The sequence below is a fragment of the Stigmatopora nigra genome, unplaced genomic scaffold (assembly GCF_051989575.1).
Source record: "Stigmatopora nigra isolate UIUO_SnigA unplaced genomic scaffold, RoL_Snig_1.1 HiC_scaffold_251, whole genome shotgun sequence".
Lineage (NCBI taxonomy): Eukaryota > Metazoa > Chordata > Actinopteri > Syngnathiformes > Syngnathidae > Stigmatopora > Stigmatopora nigra.
In genome coordinates, this window is record NW_027551718.1 from 15,003 (window position 1) to 22,503 (window position 7,501).

The window sequence follows — 7,501 nt, forward strand, 5'->3', positions numbered from 1 at the left end:
CTGGAGCTTTTTTCTTCCATGGAAGTCGAATTAAATACACTTTTGCGTTTTATGGAGGTCCTATTTTATACATTTTGGTGATTTCTGGAGCTTTTTTCTTCCATGGAAGTCGAATTAAATACACTTTTGCGTTTTATGGAGGTCCTATTTTATACATTTTGGTGATTTCTGGAGGTCTATTCTTCCATGGAAGTCGAATTAAATACACTTTTGCGTTTTATGGAGGTCCTATTTTATACATTTTGGTGATTTCTGGAGCTTTTTTCTTCCATGGAAGTCGAATTAAATACACTTTTGCGTTTTATGGAGGTCCTATTTTATACATTTTGGTGATTCCTGGAGCTTTTTTCTTCCATGGAAGTCGAATTAAATACACTTTTGCGTTTTATGGAGGTCCTATTTTATACATTTTGGTGATTTCTGGAGCTTTTTTCTTCCATGGAAGTCGAATTAAATACACTTTTGCGTTTTATGGAGGTCCTATTTTATACATTTTGGTGATTTCTGGAGCTTTTTTCTTCCATGGAAGTCGAATTAAATACACTTTTGCGTTTTATGGAGGTCCTATTTTATACATTTTGGTGATTTCTGGAGCTTTTTTCTTCCATGGAAGTCGAATTAAATACACTTTTGCGTTTTATGGAGGTCCTATTTTATACATTTTGGTGATTCCTGGAGCTTTTTTCTTCCATGGAAGTCGAATTAAATACACTTTTGCGTTTTATGGAGGTCCTATTTTATACATTTTGAGCATTTCTGGAGGTTTTTTCTTCCATGGAAGTCGAATTAAATACACTTTTGCGTTTTATGGAGGTCCTATTTTATACATTTTGGTGATTTCTGGAGCTTTTTTCTTCCATGGAAGTCGAATTAAATACACTTTTGCGTTTTATGGAGGTCCTATTTTATACATTTTGGTGATTTCTGGAGCTTTTTTCTTCCATGGAAGTCGAATTAAATACACTTTTGCGTTTTATGGAGGTCCTATTTTATACATTTTGGTGATTTCTGGAGGTCTATTCTTCCATGGAAGTCGAATTAAATACACTTTTGCGTTTTATGGAGGTCCTATTTTATACATTTTGGTGATTTCTGGAGCTTTTTTCTTCCATGGAAGTCGAATTAAATACACTTTTGCGTTTTATGGAGGTCCTATTTTATACATTTTGGTGATTCCTGGAGCTTTTTTCTTCCATGGAAGTCGAATTAAATACACTTTTGCGTTTTATGGAGGTCCTATTTTATACATTTTGGTGATTTCTGGAGCTTTTTTCTTCCATGGAAGTCGAATTAAATACACTTTTGCGTTTTATGGAGGTCCTATTTTATACATTTTGGTGATTTCTGGAGCTTTTTTCTTCCATGGAAGTCGAATTAAATACACTTTTGCGTTTTATGGAGGTCCTATTTTATACATTTTGGTGATTTCTGGAGCTTTTTTCTTCCATGGAAGTCGAATTAAATACACTTTTGCGTTTTATGGAGGTCCTATTTTATACATTTTGGTGATTCCTGGAGCTTTTTTCTTCCATGGAAGTCGAATTAAATACACTTTTGCGTTTTATGGAGGTCCTATTTTATACATTTTGAGCATTTCTGGAGGTTTTTTCTTCCATGGAAGTCGAATTAAATACACTTTTGCGTTTTATGGAGGTCCTATTTTATACATTTTGGTGATTTCTGGAGCTTTTTTCTTCCATGGAAGTCGAATTAAATACACTTTTGCGTTTTATGGAGGTCCTATTTTATACATTTTGGTGATTTCTGGAGCTTTTTTCTTCCATGGAAGTCGAATTAAATACACTTTTGCGTTTTATGGAGGTCCTATTTTATACATTTTGGTGATTCCTGGAGCTTTTTTCTTCCATGGAAGTCGAATTAAATACACTTTTGCGTTTTATGGAGGTCCTATTTTATACATTTTGGTGATTCCTGGAGCTTTTTTCTTCCATGGAAGTCGAATTAAATACACTTTTGCGTTTTATGGAGGTCCTATTTTATACATTTTGGTGATTCCTGGAGGTTTTTTCTTCCATGGAAGTCGAATTAAATACACTTTTGCGTTTTATGGAGGTCCTATTTTATACATTTTGGTGATTCCTGGAGCTTTTTTCTTCCATGGAAGTCGAATTAAATACACTTTTGCGTTTTATGGAGGTCCTATTTTATACATTTTGGTGATTCCTGGAGGTTTTTTCTTCCATGGAAGTCGAATTAAATACACTTTTGCGTTTTATGGAGGTCCTATTTTATACATTTTGAGCATTTCTGGAGGTTTTTTCTTCCATGGAAGTCGAATTAAATACACTTTTGCGTTTTATGGAGGTCCTATTTTATACATTTTGGTGATTCCTGGAGCTTTTTTCTTCCATGGAAGTCGAATTAAATACACTTTTGCGTTTTATGGAGGTCCTATTTTATACATTTTGGTGATTCCTGGAGCTTTTTTCTTCCATGGAAGTCGAATTAAATACACTTTTGCGTTTTATGGAGGTCCTATTTTATACATTTTGGTGATTCCTGGAGCTTTTTTCTTCCATGGAAGTCGAATTAAATACACTTTTGCGTTTTATGGAGGTCCTATTTTATACATTTTGGTGATTTCTGGAGCTTTTTTCTTCCATGGAAGTCGAATTAAATACACTTTTAGCTTTTATGGAGGTCCTATTTTATACATTTTGAGCATTTCTGGAGGTTTTTTCTTCCATGGAAGTCGAATTAAATACACTTTTAGCTTTTATGGAGGTCCTATTTTATACATTTTGAGCATTTCTGGAGGTTTTTTCTTCCATGGAAGTCGAATTAAATACACTTTTACGTTTTATGGAGGTCCTATTTTATACATTTTGAGCATTTCTGGAGGTCTATTTTTCCATGGAAGTCTATTTTTATACACTTTTACGTTTTATGGAGGTCCTATTTTATACATTTTGGTGATTTCTGGAGGTCTATTTTAATACATTTTAAGAATTTATGGAGGACCATTTTTATACACTTTACCCATTTATGGAGGTCTATTTTAATACATTTTCACCATTTATGGAGGTCTATTTTAATACAATTTCAGCATTTATGGAACTCTATTTTAATACACTTTAACCATTTCTGGAGGTTGAATTAAATACATTGTATGTGAATATGCATGTTTTGGGCCACTATTTTGAACAGAACCATCCTGGATCCTTATTTTTAAACAGAATAGTTAAATATACATTTACCAAGTCATATGAAACTATTTGTGTATAAAATAAACATACAGAACCGATTTAGCCTTTTATTAAGACAAAATATGTGATGTTAAAGTGTCCAATGTTGATGTCATTGATTTAGACATAACACAACTTCTGAACATCCCTGGATGATAATTTTTATACAGAATTGTCAATTATAGATCTCTTTTAATATTGGTTACCATCTTCATGTTAAAAAACAAACCAGAACCGAAATGGACCGGTTCTAATACAGGCATTGTTTTTATCGCAAATTAGCATGTTTTTGAAACTAATTATGGTGGCAAATAGCCCCAGAACGAGCTATAATCTTTATTTTTTCACAGAATGAGCAAAATATATTCCTCTACACAATATTAAAAAATCAAGTTAATAGTATCAACCAGAACCGACATGGACCGGTTCTAATACGACAACTTTGCAAAAATAGAGTACCAAAATAGAGGTCATTGATTATTGTATAACTAAGCCCCACAATATGTCTTAATGATTAAACTTTAAAGTATATTAGTAAATATGTCTATATCATCATTGAACACCATTCCTGGGTCAAAACACCAACCAGAACCGAAATGGACCGGTTCTAATAAAGACATTGTTTTTATCGCAATTTAGCATGTTTTTGACCTTTTTTATGATGGCAAATAGCCCCAGAACCATCTATAATATTGATTTTTTCACAGAATGAGCAAAATAGTTACATCTAGACAATATTAAAAAATCAAATTAATAGCATTAACCAGAACCGACCTGGACCGGTTCTAATACGACAACTTTGCAAAAATAGAGTACCAAAATAGAGGTCATTGATTATTGTATAACTAAGCCCCACAATATGTCTTAATGATTAAACTTTAAAGTATATTAGTAAATATGTCTATATCATCATTGAACACCATTCCTGGGTCAAAACACTAACCAGAACCGAAATGGACCGGTTATAATAAAGACATTGTTTTTATCGCAATTTAGCATGTTTTTGACATTTATTATGATGGCAAATAGCCCCAGAACCATCTATAATATTGATTTTTTCACAGAATGAGCAAAATAGTTACATCTAGACAATATTAAAAAATCAAATTAATAGCATTAACCAGAACCGACCTGGACCGGTTCTAATTCGACAACTTTGCAAAAAAAGAGTGCCCAGATAGAGGTCATTGATTATAGTATAACTAAGCCCCAGAATATGTTGTAATGATAAAACTTTAAAGTTTTTTAGAAAATCTATCTATATCATCATTAGACACCATTCATGGGTCAAAACACTAACCAGAACCGAAATGGACCGGTTATAATAAAGACATTGTTTTTATCGCAATTTAGCATGTTTTTGACATTTATTATGATGGCAAATAGCCCCAGAACGAGCTATAATGTTTATTTTTTCACAGAATGAGCAAAATAGTTACATCTACACAATATTAAAAAATCAAATTAATAGCATTAACCAGAACCGACCTGGACCGGTTCTAATTCGACAACTTTGCAAAAAAAGAGTGCCCAGATAGAGGTCATTGATTATGGTATAACTAAGCCCCAGAATATGTTGTAATAATAAAACTTTAAAGTTTATTAGAAAATCGATATATATCATCATTAGACACCATTCCTGGGTCAAAACACCAACCAGAACCGAAATGGACCGGTTCTAATAAAGACATTGTTTTTATCGCAAATTAGCATGTTTTTGAACTTTATTATAGTGGCAATTCGCCCCAGAACCATCCTTAATCTTTATTTTTTCACACAATGACCAGAATAGTTACCTCTACACAATATAAAAAAATCAAATTAATAGCATTCTCCAGAACCGACCTGGACCGGTTCTAATTCGACAACTTTGCAAAAATAGAGCACCAAATAAGAGGTCATTGATTATAGTATAACTAAGCCCCAGAACATGCCTTAATGATAAAACTTTAAAGTATATTAGTAAATATGTCTATATCATCATTGAAGACCATTCCTGGGTCAAAATATCAACCAGAACCGAAATGGACCGGTTCTAATAAAGACATTGTTTTTATCGCAAATTAGCATGTTTTTGAACTTTATTATAGTGGCAATTCGCCCCAGAACCATCTATAATGTTTATTTTTTCACAGAATGACCAAAAGAGTTACCTTTACACAATATAAAAAAATCAAATTAATAACATTAACCAGAACCGACCTGGACCGGTTCTAATTCGACAACTTTGCAAAAATAGAGCACCAAATAAGAGGTCATTGATTATAGTATAACTAAGCCCCAGAACATGCCTTAATGATAAAACTTTAAAGTATATTAGTAAATATGTCTATATCATCATTGAAGACCATTCCTGGGTCAAAACATTAACCAGAACCGAAATGGACCGGTTCTAATAAAGACATTGTTTTTATCGCAAATTAGCATGTTTTTGACCTTTATTATAGTGGCAATTCGCCCCAGAACCATCTATAATGTTTATTTTTTCACAGAATGAGCAAAATAGTTACCTCTAGACAATATTAAAAAATCAAATTAATAGCATTAACCAGAACCGACCTGGACCGGTTCTAATACGACAACTTTGCAAAAATAGAGTACCAAAATAGAGGTCATTGATTATGGTATAACTAAGCCCCAGAATATGTCTTAATGATAAAATTTTAAAATATATTAGTAAATATGTCTATATCATCATTGAACACCATTCCTGGGTAAAAATATCAACCAGAACCGAAATGGACCGGTTCTAATAAAGACATTGTTTTTATCGCAAATTAGCATGTTTTTGACATTTATTACAGTGGCAATTCGCCCCAGAACCATCTATAATGTTTATTTTTTCACAGAATGAGCAAAATAGTTACTTCTACACAATATAAAAAAATCAAGTTAATAGCATTAACCAGAACCGACCTGGACCGGTTCTAATTCGACAACTTTGCAAAAATAGAGCACCAAATAAGAGGTCATTGATTATAGTATAACTAAGCCCCAGAACATGCCTTAATGATAAAACTTTAAAGTATATTAGAGAATATACTAACATTATCATTAGACACCAATTTTGTGTCAAAACACTAACCAGAACCGAAATGGACCGGTTCTAATAAAGACATTGTTTTTATCGCAAATTAGCATGTTTTTGACCTTTATTATAGTGGCAATTCGCCCCAGAACCATCCTTAATCTTAATTTTTTCACACATTGACCAGAATAGTTACCTCTACACAATATAAAAAAATCAAATTAATAGCATTCTCCAGAACCGACCTGGACCGGTTCTAATACGACAACTTTGCAAAAATAGAGTTCCAAAATAGAGGTCCTTGATTATAGTATAACTAAGCTCCAGAACATGCCCTAATGATGAAACTTTAAAGTATATTAGTAAATATGTCTATATCATCATTAGACACCATTTCTGGGTCAAATAACCAACCAGAACCGAAATGGACCGGTTCTAATAAAGACATTGTTTTTATCGCAAATTAGCATGTTTTTGACCTTTATTATGTTGGCAAATAGCCCCAGAACCACTTTTAATCTTTATTTTTTCACAGAATGAGCAAAATAGTGTTATCTACACAATATACAAAATTCAAGTTAATAGCACTAACCAGAACCGACATGGACCGGTTCTAATACGACAACTATGCAAAAATAAAGTATCCAAATAGAGGTCATTGATTATAGTATAACTAAACCCCAGAACATGCTATAATGATGAAACTTTAAAGTATATTAGTAAATATGTCTATATCATCATTAGACACCATTTCTGGGTCAAATAACCAACCAGAACCGAAATGGACCGGTTCTAATAAAGACATTGTTTTTATCGCAAATTAGCATGTTTTTGACCTTTATTATAGTGGCAATTCGCTCCAGAACCATCTATAATGTTTATTTTTTCACAGAATGACCAGAAGAGTTACCTCTACACAATATAAAAAAATCAAATTAATAACCATAACCAGAACCGACATGGACCGGTTCTAATACGACAACTATGCAAAAATAAAGTACCCAAATAGAGGTCATTGATTATAGTATAACTAAACCCCAGAACATGCTATAATGATGAAACTTTAAAGTATATTAGAAAATATACCCCCATCATCATTTGACACCATTTGTGTGTCAATACACCAACCAGAACCGAAATGGACCGGTTATAATGCAACCCCTTTTTTTATCGCAAATTAGCATGTTTTTGACCTTTATTATAGTGGCAAATAGCCCCAGAACCACCCTTAATCTTTATTTTTACACAGAATGAGCCAAATAGATTC